A 20,980-nucleotide genomic window follows, 5' to 3' on the forward strand; every position below is an offset into this window, starting at 1 on the left:
TAGGTACTACCACTCTGCTTTCAATAGAGAGTACCAACATTTGAAAGAAGCAATACTGAACTAGAGTGCCACGGGCACAAAGCAGAGAGAAAGTACCTAAGATTAATGGGCTGTAAACCTGTTCAGAAGGTCTGCCAGTCCTGCTAATTCCCTGTGTATGTTAAGTTCACAAGTGCATGTCCTTGATGTGCAACAGGTATGTCTTCTCAGAACATCTGCATTTTCTCTGATCTGCTGGGCTACAAAATACCAGTCTCGAATGTTACTGAGCAGCGAGGATAGAAAGACAGAATTAACTAATCACTGGCATCAAATCAGGAGAGCATCTCTGAGCAATGTACGAGCAGAGTTCTGATATTCTGTGTGTCCTCCTTCGTATGACAGTGCCTGGGGATCACAGTGCAGTGGCATGAGTTAAAACAACATTTCAAGCACTCTAAGTACTGTCAAGCTTGACAACAATGTATTAAGGATTCAGAACTGACTTCCTGCCAGGCATCGTCCCCTCCCTTATTACTTTTGCATCAAGAGCAGATTGGCCAGAGGAAGGAAAGTAAAAGCGTACTAAAAAAATATTAAAGATTCTTAGACACCTGAAGCAATTTCATTATCTTAATTCTGTGTATCTGACCATGGACAGAGTGTTAAACATTTCATTAACACACTGCAATAGCCACCAATATTTTTCTGACAATTAGTAAGAATTCATTTTTAATAAGACATGCACACAGGTCATAGATAAAAATTATGCTCAATGGTAAAGGACTGAAATATTTAATAAAAAGTTTGGAAGTGATGAAACCACATTTTTTTCCTATCGGAAGTAATATGCGAAACAGATTTTCTCTAGATTTGTTTTCTTAAATCCCTTCTGGATTTAAAGAGAGATGGGATAAAACCTAAAAGCAAGAGAAAACCTCAAAAGAAAAACAAAATAAAACACACACACACTAAATAAATAACAAAAAAACCCCAACACTGAAAAGGAAGATGTGGAATAAAAGCATTATCAGAACTATCGGTACTAATGCTATAACTATCCTTCCTACCAACCTACATGCTCAATACATCATAATGTATAGTTTGTATTTATTCATTTCAGTCAAAAAAAGAAAGGCTAAGATATGTTATCTACTTAAAACACCTTTAAATATTTTGGTCACTGGGAGGAAGGGCTACAGCAATTTCCAATTTGTTAAACTGAAGCCTTGCATTGTCCTCCAGCAGACAGGTTGGAATTACTGATTTGGCAGATTTTCTCACACATGGGTTAGACTGATAAGTGCAATGTACTTTCATTCAGGATGAATTCAGAAGCATCCTCTGGATTCCAATTTCTCAGATCAGTAAAAAATAGTGAAATGAGTTTTGTGCCTTCTAAGAATGCAGTTTAGCTGACATAACTCTCCAGAAGTGATTTACAGGACACTCTAGCATTGAGCTACTGTTATTGTACTCAGTATATTGCACAGAACTGATTTTCCAGTTCTTTTGCTGATCACATTTTGAATTCTCCATATATCCCCCTCAGCACTATTCCTACATTATAGTTAGAATTCCAACAATGAAGTGTTGATTGCTGGGGGTGGGTAATCACTACAGACTGCAGTGAGAAGATTGCCAACCTTTAAAAAAATACTGAATTTTAAAATAATAATAAGAAAAAAATAGTCACTGCCACTTGCCCCTCCCTTCAAAACAGCCCACTCACCTGAACACTGGTTTCAGGGGAGCAGTTCTGCTGGGTAACAACTGAGTTGTTCCTCCAAAAGTGTACAACATCAGTGTTCTCTTTGACTTGTTTGACTTGAGAGACTTGTTTTAGTTAAATGTTACTCTTACCACACTGTTACATTACTATATTATTTGAAAGTATATTTTTACTCTCAATAAATACATAAGAACTGAAAAATATTGAACATAGAATGACAACTTGAACATCAGATCTTTGATATCTGCATTGCATGAAAAAAACAAAAACAGAAAACAACAAAATCCAACCCAACCCAAAACAAAAAAACCAGCAAGAGATACCATTTCCCCCCTATTAATACCAACCTTTTCTGTAAAAGACTGCATTGAGGAACTCTTCTGCTTGCCTTTCAAAACGAATGATTTTTGCTTGCTCTTGTCTAAGCAGAGCTTCTTGTCCAGCTTCCGAGGCTGGCTCATCCAGACTGACTAAGTGTTCCTGCAAAGATATTTAATATTTGTAAGATTTTCCTGACTCCAAAATTAATAGACTTCGTAGGTATAAAATATTTTACTCAGCTGAAAACATTATTATGTACTCAGGACAGGGTTGAAACCACAACTTCATTTTTGACTGCTCCAGAACATTTTACTTCATGCTGTTTTTTTGTTGTAAATGCAGAAGCCTGTAAGATTTTATAGCATTATGGGAAATAAGAGCCCACTATAAAGAGAAATGTTTACCTATTTTACAACATTTGGCTGTATATCTCATCTCTAGCACTTGTTCTCTGGCTACTACGTTCAGTTCCAAGAAATAACTGCTAAAGGCAAAACACAGAAGGTTCTCCTTATTTTACACAGCGTTCATGCAAACACATAATAAATGGCCAGGCACTAGCAAAAAACAAGTCCTTTTGTGAAAAGGCTCAGCAGTAGCTACTTTTACGTTAAATAAACTTAAGTTAGCTGCTTACAACACCCACAGTGAATTAAAATTCCTTACATCTCTTACAACTGAAAGCAACCGAGTTCTCAAGAATATTTCAAAACAACTTTTAACTAGGTAGCAAAATTGTGTGAAATATGAGGATGAAATACTCATTTAAATAAAACTCAAGAAATTGGAAGACAACAGTTACAAAAATATGACATCTAAATGCTTAGATTCCAATCACCTCTCCCCCCTGACACACCCCACTTTATAATTTCTTTTGCTTTAATTCATTGGTTCTGTTGAGGAGCCCCATCTCTTTCCCAGCCTTCTTCATCCACTTTCTTTTTTGAGCTATATTAAAGTTACCTGTATTTACCTACTGCAGGAATGCATACACAACCACTCTGTGTTTAGGGAGTGTTTTGTTTTGTTAACCTTTACAAAGTATCAGTTACCATACTATCTAGGCTACATCTGTTTTTTTGGCTTTTTGATTTCAGGTTCATATCCTCATGGGACTAGACGGGAAGGAATAAACTGGCAATTCATTTATAATTCACAGTGAACAAAAAGAACTCATCATTTTTAAGTTTGCATCGTCTCAGCTTCAGCAGGTTCAATGAAGCAGGGTTACATAAATACCAGCCCACAGTAAATTAAGGAACACAGCAGTCGCATGAAACTGCGTGCAAATGGTAATAGTATGAAATGCTGTGGACTCTGGCCTGAACAACATGGGCTCTCACCTTCAGATTTGTAACTGAACAGCTTCCAAATGTTCTCTATCAAAAGTATAGCATGATACTATCTCAGACAGGGTAGAGAGACAAAGCAATATTTTATGCTAAATCAAAAGGTGGAGAACATGTGATGACAGGTGACAAGAGTAAAATATCATTTCCCGTGAAGGCAAGAGAAGTAAAGACCTCACAAAGTAACTGATGCTTTTTTCCATGCCAGAGGGATTCCAGGCTTGCTTTCAAACCTGATGGTTCTCATAGGAAAGATCAACACTTTCAAGACAGTCTTCAAGAATATCAATTTGAACTCACGGGTTAACAATAATGGAAGCAGCCACCTCCATTGAGGTAGTCCTGAACCAGTGATCAGCAGCAGTGCTCCTGCAGTTTACTGGCATTTTACAAACATTGAAAATAGAGTTGTACTCTTCCAATACTTCAAATACGCGAAACAGCTGTACAATGTTTCACAATAAAAATGCTTGCAGAGAATAAATAAAAGAATTGAGAGTTAACTCTTCATGCAAGACTTCATAGAACATATTTGCATTCTCTTTTTGAAACTGTTTCTGCATCTGACAGTGCTTAATGCAGGAAATGTCCTAATTATTGACATTGAGTCAAGCTCCATTGTCTTTTAGGCATTATCAACATAATTGTAAACTCAGCTTATCAATTTGTGTAAAGAGCAGACATTTGTGCAAATTAGCTAATATCAGAAGTAATCTAGGCATACAGAATGTTGGAATAATCACTGGAATATCTAATCATTTACAAAGAAAATGCTTTAAGTTTTACTTTAAAAGGAATCTCTGCAAACTGATGGGCAAAGATTTGGCTAGAGAAGCTCCATTGGAGTTAATTAGCATCCTCTGGCTGAAGTCCCAAAAGCCATTGCAACAAATTTGCTTGTAATTCAAAGGACAGGTAATTCAGAACTGAAGGAAACATTATGCCTTCAAACTGAGCTGATACTCTGCCCTGTGACAGGCTACAGTGCTGGAAGAAGCCTAAAATAAAAATAACCCTTGTACAACACAATGCAATTCAAATCTTTCTAGTACTTTTTGCAACTAAGACAATACATATCAAGCCCAGCAACTTGGTGAAGAGTTCAGAGGCAGCATGCTTTGCCATAAACAAAGCGGTTTTTACATTATTCATATAAAGATAATGTATAAAGAGTACAATTTAATCTACCTAGGCTAACCAAAGCCATACATTTTCTACAAAGGAAAGGAATGAAGGAAAAGGAATTAGCCAGAAAAAAACTCCTAAGTGGCTTACACTGGTGAATGGATGAATAAAAGATCGTTTGATCTGCATTCAGGAGAAGAGGGAAAGAGTAAGGCAACGACAGCACTTAATTCTTACGCCTCAAACTCAAAAACATACATGTATGGTTTTTATCATGTTTCATCTAAGACACCAAAATGTAGAGTCAGGTTTAACCTTGTGCATAAAAAGTATCTTCAGCTATTTTCTGGCATCTGCAGTACAGTACTAACTATGGGAGACAAAATATACTGGCAACTCTGTTTATTACAACTTTCCATTATTTTCTTATCAACTGTGTTGCATTACTTCATCAGTCTTTGCTGTTGGTTCACCCTTAGCAGGAAACTTCAAGTTTACACACTCTATATTTGATTGTTATTAAGTATCTTCTATTCAACATCAACTTTCAAAAGTGTGTGAGGGGGGGTGTTTATTTTGTGTCTATTTGGCTAGTTGGCCTGGGTTGTTTTTTCTTTTCTTCTTTCCTACAGTTTTAATTTTTTAACCATTTATTCCCAAGAATAATTATTTGGATCCACTACCTTCAGGCTTATCTTCTTGCTTTACAGTCCCTAATCACATAAAAGTTTTCATTACCAACATGCAGGCAGCAGGAAAAAGAAAAATGCATTAATACTTTGGTATTATTTGCCATTGGTCACAAATACACTGGAAAAAAAATCCACCAGTTACTTTACATACTATTTTTAACACAGCATTAATTTTCTTTTGTGCTTCTCTTCAGGTGGAAACTATGTCCCAGAGCATCCCTGGAATCCCATCAATGAGCATGCAGTTCAACAACAGTGCTTCAGAAAAAGACATTTGGAGTGGTTTGCACATGCTCCCAAAGGGCTCAATCTCTTTTTGTATGTTAAGATATCAAGTATAACCACATAATTAAGTCAAAGAGCCTTAGAAATAGAGGGCTCAGGTTTTCAAAATGCAAGGTCAATGAACAACCTTGAGAGACCACCTAATCCTGGACAATTCAACCTTGTCAGCACTAGTGCTGGATCCTCACAGAGAATCTTCTTGTAGGAAGTGTTGATGCAGCAGTTCTAAATGCTAAACTGTTGGTGTGAAGAGGAAGGTATGATGCAGATTGTATTTGTATACACATGGCAACAGCAGCTTCACCTGGAAGCTGCACACAGATGGAGTGGGAAGTGCCTACAAGCTACTGCGAGGTAATTCCTGTCCATCTTCATGGAGACAATGGAGGGAGGCTTCCCACAGAACACCCATGGCTGACCAGACACCCCATGGGTCCTAGGGATAAAATCCAGTCTCTCATTCCAAGAGAAAACAGAAACAGTGACCAAGACACCCATGTTTCAGCATCTCTAGGTTGCCTTCCTCAACACTTGATTCTTTTTAAGACTGTACAGTTGTTTTAACTTTTAGCCAATGAAAAGAATCTACTGTTCCTGTAGACAAGCCTTAAGGGCACCAGAGATTGCCATGTTTCCTTCTCTTCCATCAACCTTCAAGATGAAGGCATTCTTCTTGCTTTCATCTCAGTGCTATTCAGCTTGTTTACATTACTCTTAAAATGCTACAACCAGCTGAGGCTTGGCCAGTACTTAGATAAGAGAAGAAATGCCCTCGCCAGGTATTAAGAAAGATGTCTCTTGTGGTATAGCCCCAGAAATATTTCAGTACTTTTACAATGCTATCACTTTTCAGACATCTATAACTTGTGACTTGGCAAAACAAGTCTGCCTGTCCTATTTCTGAAATTTATTGAGATGATTTTCAGTTTTGAGAATGCCCTTTAAAGCATCAAGAACTATTCTCAGCTTGGCATCAACTAAATTCAGATGGTTTAATTAGCTTTAAGATATCCCTCACTTACTGAACATACGTACTTTTAAAGTAAGAAGCAGTACAATTTCCTTACTAACCAAGATGACTGATGTCAGATTCAACAAAGTCAGAACATAACTTGACTAATTCATAGCTATTGAATATAATTTATTATCTATAGAAGGGGAAGAGAAAAAACAAATAAAAGTGGAAATGCAACATGCAAATACACAAGCAAAACTGACTCTGCATTACTAATAAGCATAGCTGGAGATTACTATAAACAGCCTCTTCAGGTTTTAGCATCCATATCAAATTACTTTAAAACCATCGATACAAAACTGACAGTCTAAATGTTGGAGGGTTTTTTTACAGTGGGGAATCCATTAATAATGTTTTAGAGCACCTTCTAAGTGCACTTAGGATCGCTGTACACAGTTTAAACACTTTCTAATCCACAAAAATTTTGTAAGAGTTTTGCAACCTTGATTCATTTTCCTGTATTTCCTTTGCAATCTTCAATTATTCTACAAGTTTGCACATTAAATGATAGCAGTAGCTTCTCCTCAGAATTCTTCAGACACTTACCACACTTACTGTTTATGTTCCTTCATAGTGAAAGGACACCAGATTCACTAGCTGTTATTATAATTAATCATAACCAAGTAACAGCATAATATTTCCTTTCAGGTATTTGTGTAAAGCAATTACTTACAAGCTGTTAAAAATATTCAAATCATACCAAAGAAGCTCTGAATTTTAAAACTACTCCTTCTGTACCCTACTACACTTCTAGACTGAAAGAATTATTAGAGGTCCTTACACTGAAGCCCAGGTACTTCATAGTACTTTGCACACCAGACTCAGCCTTCTGCCATCAGCAGCATGAGATTCCAGAATATACTCCTAGAAGTCATTTTCTCACTTGCTATTTTTGTAGCTTGAACATATCTATAAAATAGTTAATGTGCTTAGGAGTATTATCCTTCTTGTTCTGCTCTTACCAACTAACGAGATTAGCTCTGTATCATGCCCCACCTCCTTTTTTTTTTAATGCATATGAATTGCCTCATGTAGCTTTAGACAACAGTGGAGTTTTTTCCAAATTAATATACTGAGCTGAACTATCTGTAACAATTCTTTTTCCAGTTTCCGCTCTTAGTACTGGTGCTTTTTTCTGACCTTATCTGCCTGCCTATTTAAAAAAAATAAACTAGGTTGGAGCTCTAACTATGAGGAAGTAGTAGTAAAGACTACCTCATTTGATAAAAACACTCCAGAGAGAGCCACAGATTTCTTCTGTAATGAAGCTCAGTTAACAAACCATACTGAAATATTAAGAACCACAATTAAACAGAGGTAAGTCAAACACACTTCATGTTCAATTTGTCTGAATTGATGGGTATTCTCTGTACCACAACCTTTTAGAAGGAAAAACTTCATTAAAAATCAAAATACCAAAAATAACCCAAAACAACAAAAACAACCCCTTCCCCAACAACAACAAAAACCCAACACAAGAAATAAACCCACAACCACCTGGCAAACTACATTATCTTAAATCTTCTCTATTAAGGACAAAGCCCACAAGAAACTGAGAATTACCACATTTGTAGATTATACAGATGAGAATTCACTGGTTTGATCCTAAAGAACCTGATCTAGTTCCCCTCAGCAGGAGTGGGCAGCTAAAGCTGCCAACTTTGCCTTTTGTCTTTCACACCCATCAGTGTATCATGCATTTCTGCACACAGGCACCAGTGTTAATAACCCAGTAGCAGCTCCAGAGGTAAGTAGTTATTCTCTCTGATACAATACAGAAACAATTGTGTATTCTGTAATATATGATGGAAGAAAAAAATTAAATTCCCATTTTTAAAGTCTTTACATTATTTCACATAACCCTTTCATTTGGGAAAAAATGTCTGAGAAGATTTTAGCTCTCTAACTTTCCCTATATTTTATTATCCCTTTCAAACAAAGACACACAAATTAAAACTATTTCTCTATCAAAAACTGTCTTGTATTTTGACTGCAAAAAATCCATGCATTTGCTCACTATTTGCAAGTAGAAATACTGCTACAAAATAAATTAATACTTTGAGAATATTTCAGCAGATGGTTCTCCATCCTTTGAAACATACATATAATTGAACCTGATGGCTTGTAAAAGCAAAACCCAAGACCACTGAAACAGGTGGGAGAGCAAGTGTAGGTATTTTTCCCTTAAACAGTTCTGCTAATAAATTAATCTTGGCCTCCAGTAATCTTATCCTGCAATACAGGAGTCAATTCTCCTTAAGCACAACTACCATTTCTCAAGTGCAAATGAAATCCAGAAAAAAATACACAGGATTTCTATTGGTTCTGAACTTGTCTGATCAGGTATTTGTGTCACTCAAAAGGTGAAAAATCAAGTACACTGATTAATTATACCACTAACCCAAAAGGGGGTATTGGTAGAGATGCACTAACAGCCACAGCCTCACACTTGTGCAATATGTGGTCTGGGGCTGTCTTGCTCCCACCTACATCACTGATTACACACCTTTTAATTCTGTACTCACCAGTACACAAGCACAAACCTAAATCACCCCATTCTGCCCAGTTCTCTTCCTAAAAAGGTAAAAGGATGCACACCAACAATAAAAAAGCCAACAGAATAGAGGATGTGGCCCGGAAAGCACAACTGCTACCACATTATGTACAGGAACAGACAAGTTTTGGCAGTTAGAGAAGACTGAGCCTAAAAGTCAATAAAAAGAAGAATTAAAGATATCATTACAGATGTTGAATGGAAGGGATTCCAAATAAACTAGAACTAATTTAGTTCAGTCCATCAGAGGTAAGGACTGTCCATCATTTGGCAAAATACCAAATGAAGTTACCTACTTTTTTGTAACAATTAAATCTCTGTCATTTTAATTCAAATTACAATGTTGTTAAACCCATGCTAAAGTCACAGTTAATTTTGTATTGCAAGCTAATGACATTATCAACAGCCAGCAGTGCAGATATCTGGCACACCCACAGAGGAAAGTTGCACTTGAACCCTGACACCCCTCTTAACCAACATGCAAGAACTCACCAGGTCTAAAAGGAGCTATATCCTTCCCTCAAAAACCAAAAAATTCCAAACCAAACAGAACTGATACAAAGGCTTGGGGCAGGATGGAGTGGGGGGTGAGGGGGGAAAGAAGAAAAAGAAAGAAAAAACACCCCCAAAAAAACCAAGAGAGTAAAAGAAAAAACAAAAAACCTCACTCCAAACCAAAAACAAAACAAATAAAAAAACCCCAAAAAAACAGAAATGTACATACTCCAAAGAAGCACTGTGCCAAGCATGAGAAGAATCACCAGAGTTAACAGAATGGACAGTGGATTAGTTTACCCTCCCCTGCCATTTCCTCAAACCCCAGCGATTCCTGAGCACATGTACAAAGCTCTCTGCTGTCCTTGTTTATCAACCAGCTGTACTAAAAATAATTTAAACAGGTATTTTTTGATTCTGAAATGTAAACTGACAGAAATTGCTTGGGAGGTAGTTACAAAAATTATCCTACCTCTGCTGCATTCTGTGTCAATCTGTACACAATTCTGAAATATTTGTAGACCCCCGATGCCAAAACACCAGAGAGCACACCAGATGTGACCACATCTGCATCTTTTTGTTCCCCCATTTAAAAACTACCACACAGCACAAAGGGAAACCATGCAGGGAACCTTCATGTAAGTGGCTATCTGGAGGCATACACTGCCAGCTTTTTCAGTGATACTCATAATCAGGAGCTATACTTCACTATGTGAAACTAAATACAAAATCCTAGCAAAGTACATGAAGATATAAATGGAGATATCTCAACTTCTGACTAAATGTCACATAGACGCTTGAAAAGGACAAGATCATAATGCTTAAACAGCACACTGTGTGGCTGACATTAATTTTCTTGGGCTTTGTCTTCACCTAACAATCACCAATTTTTACCAGCTCTATTTCAGTTATTGTGGACTGATGAGGATAACTGAAATGTGGACAACTTCTTTTAAGATCTTCTCATACACCATTAGATTCCCTCAGACTGTGACCAGTCTCTGACCACACCACAAAATCAATTACTGAACCAGTTCAATGGCTCAACTACAACTGTTACACTCTGAATTTTGTCTTTTTATGAGATGACGGAAGTCAAACAAGACAGAACTCCTTACAACACAAGTGTGCATACAGCTCACCTGCTGTCAATATTAATGAAAGTATTAGCTCTTACATCAGTTCTAAATGCAAGCATTCCTAACTCTCCATACTTTTTACAAAATCATATACAGGCAGCAAGGCAAGTATCTATATAAATAAGGTATTCCTTTTATGGACAAGCGAGGCAGCCCTACATGTTAGCTACTGCAGAGGGAAAGGTATTTCTGTTCAAAGTTGATAGAGATCCACTCTGTATGTTACCTTACATTGTGCGGGAAGAAGTAGTACTAAAGAGCTCCAGTAAAGAAAGTTTTGCCGAGACACAATAAGCCTTCCTTCCTATGCTATACAACAATCATTATTTCAACTTATAGGCTGAGCAAAATCACATATAGCATGGTAGCCTTTGTTTCATATATAGCTAAAAACCTCATTAAGAAAATAAACTGCAAGTTAATTACATTGGGAAAGCTGACTTGTTCACATTTAGGCTCTGACTTGGTTATAAACAAGCACAGTACAAAATCTACCATCCAAAGGAGCCCTTTAATGAAAGCATATGGCCCAAAGGGAAAGAGATTCCAAGATACAGAACAAGACACTAGGTTGTTAAAATGGACCAGATTTCCATACTTAAGATAAGCCCAGCATCTGGCTGTAGTAAACACAAACAAGGCAAAGTCTGGCTCCCTTGGGAAGGGTTACATGATTCCAAAAGATCTCTTACAAAGAACTCAAAAAAACAAAAAAACAAAAAACACCAAAGAGAAAGAGACACTACACAGGAGAAAAAAAGAAACAACCACAAACCTGCATCACATGGTACAAAGGAAAAGTTTCAAAGAAGAAACAAATCTCTTCATTAACTCGTATTATTTTAATTCAGAAAGTCTTTTTCCAAAGGAAGGGAATGGGGTAGAAGGTTGCAGATTTTCTATGTTCAGTTAACTAAAAACAGCAAATGCCCTCCCTTTGTCCCTCCCCTACAACTACTAGTTTCACACATCTGCATTGTTACCTTCACTTTTTCTCTTCTCAGGCAGCAGAAAAGACAATTTTCATCAAAAGACCAATCAGAAACACCTTCAGGCTCACAGTCTGTAAATCAGAGGAATAGCAAATTACTTCATATTCATAAATGATGACACAACTGGAGCCAAAAGAGAAATGCCAAATTAAATACCTGTTTCATAACATTCTTGCCTGCATTCTGAGGATGCAGGCTTCATTTCAGCCATTTTTCTAAATCCCCAGATTACCAAACTGTATACATTTTATCTGTGCACAACAAATCTGTTTTTCCAAGCACTGCCAAATACACTCCCAGCTACATAAAGATGAACGCACACTCATTAGTAATTTTAGATGAAACTAACTGTGAGCACTGCCTGGGGGAGGGGGAAAAAAAAGCACAAATCACCACGGTAACACACATTTTCTAGAGGCAGAGCTGGGACTGCTTCTGTCATTAGAAATGCAGAACAAGATACAAACAGAGATTGAATACCTTTAAACAAACTGAGATCTTTTAATAATCCAGGTCCAAAGAGGCCTTCTAGAATACTTTCAAACCCTAAAAGCAAATAAAAGAATTGTTAGCTTTCTAGATTAAGTACGTCACTGCAAGAATATTCACAATAGCAGTTCTATATTTATCTGTTCCAAGAACAGAGATCAACGTGTTTTCTCTAAAGTATTAGAAGATGCATGGGTCAATTGTGATGACTGAACTACTGACAAATCATAGCACAATCTAGACTCCACAGACTCCTATACTTTTGTAAATAGCTAGGTTATAAACAAAGAACATTAGGACACTGAAATAAACCATTTCAAAAAGAAAACAGGAAGTTGCAGGTTCTACTTGACCAGGTAATTTCTGTGCAATAAAAATTTTCATGCTTAAGTCTCTAAATTGAAATAAGGGACCTTTTCCCATTAAAAAAAAAAAAACAAAACAACAAAACATTCTTCCACCTGACTGGCATTCAGTTACTCTCCTAAATTTCAGCAAATGTTAGAATTGGTGTTTCCAGAAGAATTACAGGTTTGAAGGGAGAATATTCAAAGGAAAGGGTTTCAGCAATGCCATACCACTAAGGAACCAAATTCCAATCACAGATCCACAGGTAAGACACGCAGTCTGATTTATTCAGTAATAAATAAATCTAACCAATTTTAATTTATTCCCAAAGAGGAAAAACCTTTACCAAAATCACTGCCATTATATGGGAATATTAAATCGATATTAAACTAAACTCCTGCTGGCAACAAAACCTACAGAGCTATTAACTACCCAATGCTGCGAGAAGACAGATTAGAAGACTGAATATAGAAAGTACAAAGACTATTTTAAGGGGGACAGAGAAATTCCACCTTTTTATAAAAATGGATTCCCAGTATGACCATAAAACTTGAGACTACAATTTATGCATTTCCCCCTCCCTCCCATTAATACTTTTGCTTTGTAGATTTAATAACAGTTTGCACATAGCTAGGGGCAGCTTCTCCTACTTGCCTGAATCGTTGAGGCAGAAAAAGAAATTAAAAAAATTAAGACACAAAGGTATGGTTTTAAATTTGGAGAAACTTTAATGTGCAAATGGGGAACAGATAAACTACCTGAAACAGCCATTATAAGAAACCAGCTGAAATCTAAATGATCACACAATATGAAGAAAATCACTTATTGCAAAAGAGCAGTAATTCTAAAATAACTCTGACTTTATACAGATCTAATATCAAAGTTATCTTTTGGTCAGCAGTCTTCAAAAAGGAAAAGCCAAGTAGTGTAACACCCTACTGGGTTTCTGCAAGAGTGCCAGTGCACTAAAAAATCTACAGATATCAGATGCAGGACCCTACAGTATTTGCAACCTGCAACATGACTTAGATGGCCAAAGCATTGCTGGGGAGCAATGCTATCCTTGATCTAATACTTATCAGAGGCTGACACTAAAAACTCTACCTCTAAAGGACTTAGTGGAGAACAACCAGAAAAAAAAAATGGTGAAAGCAATGGTGGAATAACAGTCAAGAGCAAAGAGAAATTGGGGAGAGATTAGAGAACAAGGTGAAAGAGGAGAAACTGGAAAAACATCCCATTGAACAGCACCTTGTCAGGCAGAGAAGTAGCACTGCCTCCAAAAAAAGCCAATTTCAGGCTTCAGGAAGTGGCAGGAACAGTGGTAAAGGGCCGACCAACCTGACCTAGAAGAAAAATAGGAGAATCAGGGTGTTGACCCATTGGCTTTTAACTTTGACTCTGTTATGGGTAGTGACCCTGCAGAATTTGTATCTGACATGAAACCTTGAGGGAAAAAGCTAATCAACCTCATTCTTTACCTTTTTGTTTAAAACATTGTATTATATATACATATATACATATACATATAAAAATCAAAAAAGCTCAGAAATTTTACTAAACTCACCACTCTTAAAATAGTAACTCCCAATGACTCATGCCCCACGGTTTGCCATGCATGCAATTGCACACTGAAGTCCCTGCCAAGTTTTACAGCTTGGATACTGTACAACCATAGTTTGCTAGCCCACTGTTCTTCTCAGTGATGCTAATGCCACTCAGTTTTTATTAATATTAAATACTGGATTAAGTAGTTGCATAGCAACAGCAGAACATCTTATGTGCAATGCTTGAAATTAAAAGAGGCAAATAAGGGAAGTATGAATGTATTCAAAAACTACATTAAAGATTGGCAAACCTGCCATGAAGCTGAGCCCTATTCCCCCCCAAATGCAAAGTGCAATGCAGTAAAGACAGACTAAGCCCTGTGACATAGCATTCAGTCATTCAGGACTCCAAAAGAGCAACTGTGTACAGTTAATCATGCATAATACATTGAAAACAAAATCTTTAAAAAGGAGCTGCCTACTTTTTATAGTATTTTTTCTCTCCATTGTCACTGCTCTTAGAAGCTTGAAAAGAACATTTCTTTTCCCACCGACTGTCCTTTTCCATTTGGCAGATGATATTTACCTGCATTTCAAATGGAACAGAAATTAACATGGCTGCCATTGCTAAATTCTGGTTTCTATATTTGCATCATCTATATTTCAGTGTCTGACAGGTCATAGCAGCTGAAGAGCAGGGCCAGTGGAAAAGCTGCAGGAATAACAGAATTGTAAGAGAAAAAGGGATAAAGATCCCAAGATTTTAGAGTTTTCTCTTAGATACATTCCTCATGATTAAAGCAGCCATATATTTAACCCTTATAATGCTACTGGTGAACTATACAAGGAAAAAGGTCTTTGGGGTGTTAGTGTAACAATTTAGGAAAAAAAAAAGAAAAAAAAAGTTGTCATGTTTTAATAAAGACAACATTTACAAAGTGTAAAACTTGCCTCTATCTCGGAAGGCTCTCCAGCAAGTGAATTAGAGAAAAAAACCAACCAAAACCAACCAAACACCAAACCCCAGAAAGAACAAAGAAAAGCCATTTATTACTATTTCTCACTATTACTCTAAAAGTAAAACAACATTTACAAAACATTGTTCTCTGACAAACTTCCTCTAATTAAAATGTTTATGGATGTGTCTTTTTGCTAAGACTAACAAGTATAGGACTAAAAAACAACAACAACAAAAAACACACACACACACAACAAACAAACAACAAAAGAACCAAGAGTTGACTATGCAGCATGGCCAAATTTCACTAGTTTTGTCACGCACCTAAACAGCTTTATCTTCATCTTTTGTGATATTTCCATTTTCCCTTCTGTAGTCATATAAAGTCATAGACTTAAATTGCAATTATAGGGGTTTTTTGTTAATAGCATCAAGATTTGAAAAAATAAAAATTAAAAAAAAATTTAGATCTTTGTATTATCTTTTGCCTTAAAACTGAGAGCATTTGTAATGATTAAGTAGCTACCATGCTCCTTGAGATAACACTATTAGAGAAGCTGATAGTACAAGAGAAGACTTTATTGGCTGATGTCTAGTAACCTGGATTAGGCAAAGACACATTCTTCCCTTTAAAAAACAGCAATGCAAGATCTTCAGGAGATAGGGACGCATTTCTGGACTGTCACTGAGAGAGCCCAGCATTTCAAACGTGCTTTTTTCCCCTCAAACATACCCTTTAATATTCACTATATAATTCTGTCCTACAAATGTAGCAGCTTGTGCCACTAACTAGAAATTAAATAATCCTGAGGGCAGAATTCATCTTTACTGTTATATAAATTATTAAAGAACTAAAAAAGTCAAAAGGGGGAAAAATAAAAACCAACACACAGAGTTTAAACACTTCAGCACTAATCTGTGAATATCAATTTAATCTCTGGGTATCAATTTGTTACCTAGATCTCAATAAATTAAATACATACTAACCAAGGCAGTAGCTAATTATAGTATATGTTGTCTTATTTTCTATTGCAATTAGTCTACAACAGATTAAACAGCATCTGATAAACAATCAGATTACTACATAGCAGTTTGCTCTTTAAAAGAACAACTTAGTTGGAAGTTGGAAATTGAGTCAAAGCAATTCAGAAAATAGTTGTCTACGTTTTTTGTTTACATTTCTTATAAACACTATGAGGGGAAATAATGACCTGTTAATTAAAAAAAAACAACCAAGTAACACACACAAAGAAAAAAACACAAAAAACCCCAAACCCACAAAGTGACTAAGAATGAAAGCACAAAGACAAAACAAGATGGGAAGAGGAAAAGGGGGATTCAGAGCAAAGAACATGAATCAAAACTCAGTAATGTTGCAGAGGACAGACCATAGAGATGCACACAGTTTTAAAGTAAGAAAGGATAAAACAAAAAAGGTGGCATATATGCCTAGTACAAAAAAAAAAAAAAGTATATGGTAGTGTGTTAAAAAATACTCAATAGGGTAGCATGCAATCATTCAGCAAGATCCAAAAGCTGATGTTATTTAACATTTGTGAGTTAACAGTCTTAAAATGCCATTGAGGTTTTTTAGTTTTTTTCCAGTTAACTCAAAGAATGTTTGCAGCAGTTTTTAATTCCACAAAGTCTTGTAATATTGAGAAAGTTCTGATGGGATGGAAGAAAAATTTTTAAAAAATCACCCCTTTGAAATGTCAAAATATTAAACAGGTAAGTATTAGGGTTTCAACCTGGTAAAGCTTTTCAAAAACACAGAACAGCTCAGAGGTCTACTGAGGAATCACAGCAAAAATAGCATCAACCAACACTTACAAGGCTTACAAAGATTATTTAATTTTATCTCTATGAAACTAAAAAGTTGATTAGCAATAATAAGTTGAATAAAAATATTTTATCAAACTTGTTTTTTGGGCTGGCACAACACATTCACAGCCAGGAAAAAAACCATACCAAACGAAAACCAGCCAAATACATACAAACCAGGTTAACAATCAGTTAAGTGACAGCTCTTGAAATGTTGATGCCAATGGGAAACCACTGCTACTGAGGTACATTAGGTATTGGTTATTGGCCCTCTGCCATTTAACATTTTAGCCTGTGACTTGGAAGAAAGCAGTTGCTAAGTTTGCAGGAGATACAAAGACAGGAAGAACAGTAAATAACAAAAGGCCCAGGTCACAGAGACTGCTCACCAAAGCAAATGCAATTAAACACTACTTTGAAAGATGGATAGAGGAGGATAAAGAAAGCCACGAAACACACATCTAGGAACAGGAAAAACAGCTTCTCAAACACATACCCAGATCCAGCAGCTGAAATTGGAAGCTGATCAAACTCAGCCAGACATAAGACACTCTAAATTTTACAAGGGTCCAAATGAAAACACAAGACACTCACTCCAGGACCAGACCCATGCTTTCCCTACTCTAGGATTCTGGAGGTGTTACTTGTGTTACTTAGGGAAGCGTGGACTGGCCACCAAGATCCCCTTGTACTCTCCCTCAGCACTTACATTCGACATGTCAGGAGTCTCATTAACTAGTAGGAAGCAAGAGCCACCACCACCACCACATCAGGGTTTTATTGGATTTCTCATGCCTAGATTTTCTGGTCAAGATTGGATATATTTATCCACAGCTATGGGATTTGAAGCAGGAATTAATTCAGAAAAATCCTACAGTCTATGTGTAACATGGGAATTCTGTCTCTTTCAGAACAAAAATCTATTAAACTTGAATGTTTCAGTCACAGGCATCTTTAATAGAAAAGCAAGACCAAGCAACAAGGGAGGGGAAAAAAAGTCACAGGACAGTTATTAATACACACCAAGTCTCAGGACATGCATATAATTATAAGTTGTGAATAGTCTTATTCTTGCAACAAAATAAAAGAAACTCCCATTCACCTATGTTGAGAGATCCATCATCTGAATGCAGCCCAATTAAGTATTTTAACTACAAGTTAAACCAACTTTGCCTTAGCTTCCCAGTGAACAAAGAAAAAGCTGTGCATCTTCAGCATTTTTTCCAAAGTTTATGCTTCTATATTCTTGTTAATGAAACTGCACAGCTCAGGGCCTTACTGCAAACATCCCTGCTCCAGAGAAAACAGATGCTTTAGTAAATCCAAGGGCTTTCTGGGGACCTTACATATCAACAAATTGGTTCTGTAAGTGCAATAACAGACACATGCATATGAAAGAAAATAACTAAGGATGTTAAGATGGGTACTGTTTAAAAGAAGAACAGGTATGACCTGTTCAATAGCTTTTTTAACTAGAACACCTTGTGATCCCAGGACAGAATAAGAGGTATCACTTGCTCAAGTCCCTAACAGGCTCTTGGAGCTCAAGAGGAAAAGAATCCTCTGGCCTTAAACTAATGCTTTATTCACTGTAGAACAGCATCTCCATTAAAGATGTTTCATTTGAAGCAATCAGAAAGCCAACAAGGTATATGATCTGTCAAATAGCCATTTTACTGTTACAGTAACTTACCACAGCAATAAGGGAAGAAATAAAAAAGGGAAAAAAAAAATCATCTAAGGCAGCAGATAAGCACTTTTGATAAGAGCACTTCTGACCATCCATCCTGCAAGACTTCATTAGAATTCCACTAGTGATCTGTCATTTTAATAAAGAAGAAGCTACAGCAGGCCATTCTCACTCTTTTCTCCAAGCATCTCAACCAAGCAATTTTTTTTCCTTCAAGAATCAAGCCTAAGCACATTTTCTCTGACGTGATACCAGACTCACAGGAAGGCATTTAGAAGTTAATGAACTAACTATGACAGAAAACCAGCTACCCATCTGAACCACAGGGCTGCAATGCTCATGGCTTCGCAACAGAAGAAGGCTGCTGAATCCCCTAAGAGAGGGTTGATCTCTCACCTCTACAGGGGAGAACAGAGAGGCAAAGAAAGCAAGTTATCAGGCTGTTTTGCAGTGTGAAAAATGGAAAAAGGTTTCTTCTTTCTGTGTTAGCACTCTTAACTGGCAGGTTATCTCACTGTTTACAACTGAGAAGTCACGCCCAGAAAAACCAAAAGAGAACTTATAAAGCTCACTGCTAGAGCACAGAGTATAGCAAAGCAAAACGCATATCATGCTCCTCTCCCACAAGTATTTCTCTCTGTGTGATCTGAGATCCAGAAGAGAATTAGACAAAGCCATGCAACCTTCTTATCTAATCAAAAGCCTCAGCAGCAGAATTCAAGAAAAGCCAAGGACTCTGCAGTGCCTGTCTCAACATCACCTCAAGATACAAGAACTGCTCTGGCAGATTGAGCCATAATCTCCATGCAGATTCGTGGGGGTGGGAAGATCCTCTGATTTCTAGATACTGCATCATTAATCTGGCTTTTCATTCAAGTCAGCAGTTTTAGGCTTTTGTTTTACATTTTAACTGAAGATCAGGAGGTTTATTGTATGATTGATTATCTGGTTTTCTTCGGAGCCAGTCACCACCAATGCAGGACCAGACCGTAATTTTCTCATGTAAATACCTGCATTTTATTACTTTAGAAAATAAACCAGGTAACACAGACATCACAAAATGGCAAAGTATGATATCAGAAGAGTTTCAATAACTATCAACTTTACATGTATCCCTAAAAAGATAGGTTTTAACCTAGCTATAGAATAAGATTTAAATTTTTAAAAGAAATAACTGAAACACACTAAAAAACTCAATAAACTAACACTAAGAATCAAACTGGTATATGTTTTTCAGTATCTTAGTTGAAACACAGTGCTCTTATTTATTTAACCTCTAACTGTTCCAGCAGGCAGCCAGGTCCAACTTTCACTAAGAAAAAATTACACCAACTAGTGATGAAGTTTATGAAGCGATAAGCCAAACAGCCCAAGAATGAGAGTGCTCAATAGCACAAAACATCATGGGTTTTATATACAGAAACAAACATTTCTCAAAGTTGAGACCATCTTTTCCATATCCAAAAGTGTTGCATTATTCATTGTAGCAAAATAAAAGCCACAAAACTTTTTTCCTGTTAGACACAACCTGCTAATGCTTCACTCTGAAGCAAAGTTAAGATGGCATTCACTAACTACCACTGTTTATCCTGATACCCCACGATCCCTCAGCACAAGCATAAGAACGGCCTTACAGTAGACAGAATTGATCTGCCTGGAAAGTGCTTCACACAGATGAGATAGGATTTCCAGCATCATCAATTTACGGCTCCTCTTTATTTCATGGCCTCAATAATACTCCTACCACTGACCAGTCAGTCAGGTGTGCTGCCAGATCAACTTGCCACAAGTAGGCATAGCAGAGGTCCAAGACAGTTTAAACCATGAAGGAACCCTCACTCTCCCCCAGAAGTTGTGTATGTGGAAGGATGGGATAGCAGTGATTTCCACCCCAGCCTCAAGCAATATCTATTGGTGGCATGGTGCAGAACCATGTTAGAGGTGTCACCTTTTTCAGCTCACTCCAGCCCTGCATCATTACCTGTCTGCAGCACAGAGCCACATACTGAAATCAGAGAGTTGAAACAATTCAGCTAGAAAACAGCCCAAAGGGTAGGCACAAACTGCTGAATCCATTTAAACAAGGACTTCCAGAAGAAAAGTCATTTACCAAACCACATCGCTGATCTAGCAAACCCTTGGGGTGCAACTCACTTTCATCTCCTTGATCACCAGAGGTCAGCTAAATCATCATTCACTGCTGAATTAACTCAATCCATTACTCTCTTCCATTTTGGATCTCAAGTTATAAATACCCCTTTTGCAATCTCTACAGAGATTTTCAAATCTATACATGAGTCTGCAAAGGGGAATGAAAATGTGATCCAATTTAGGTAACTAAATATAGTTTACCACCCATCACTGAAAATCTGATGATCTTCAACAAACAGCATATACCTGTGAAAGTTTACTGAATGTGTCTTAGTTAAGAAGTGACCATACTCCT

At 36.9% G+C, this 20,980-nt stretch overlaps 1 protein-coding gene across 1 annotated transcript in view; it reads right to left on the bottom strand.

The window, feature by feature from the left end:
* LCOR (ligand dependent nuclear receptor corepressor) overlaps window positions 1–20,980 on the bottom strand; it is a 52,535-nt gene that overhangs the window by 9,530 nt on the left and 22,025 nt on the right. The window contains exons 3-7 of the mRNA XM_030453316.1: window positions 14,545–14,648; window positions 13,767–13,861; window positions 12,159–12,224; window positions 11,670–11,749; window positions 2,059–2,191 (exon numbers count right to left, since the gene is read on the bottom strand). The gene's annotated coding sequence lies outside the window, so the exon portion shown is untranslated. The remainder of the gene's footprint in view (window positions 1–2,058; window positions 2,192–11,669; window positions 11,750–12,158; window positions 12,225–13,766; window positions 13,862–14,544; window positions 14,649–20,980) is intronic.

This window comes from Calypte anna, chromosome 6 (genome assembly GCF_003957555.1).
Source record: "Calypte anna isolate BGI_N300 chromosome 6, bCalAnn1_v1.p, whole genome shotgun sequence".
Taxonomy (NCBI): domain Eukaryota; kingdom Metazoa; phylum Chordata; class Aves; order Apodiformes; family Trochilidae; genus Calypte; species Calypte anna.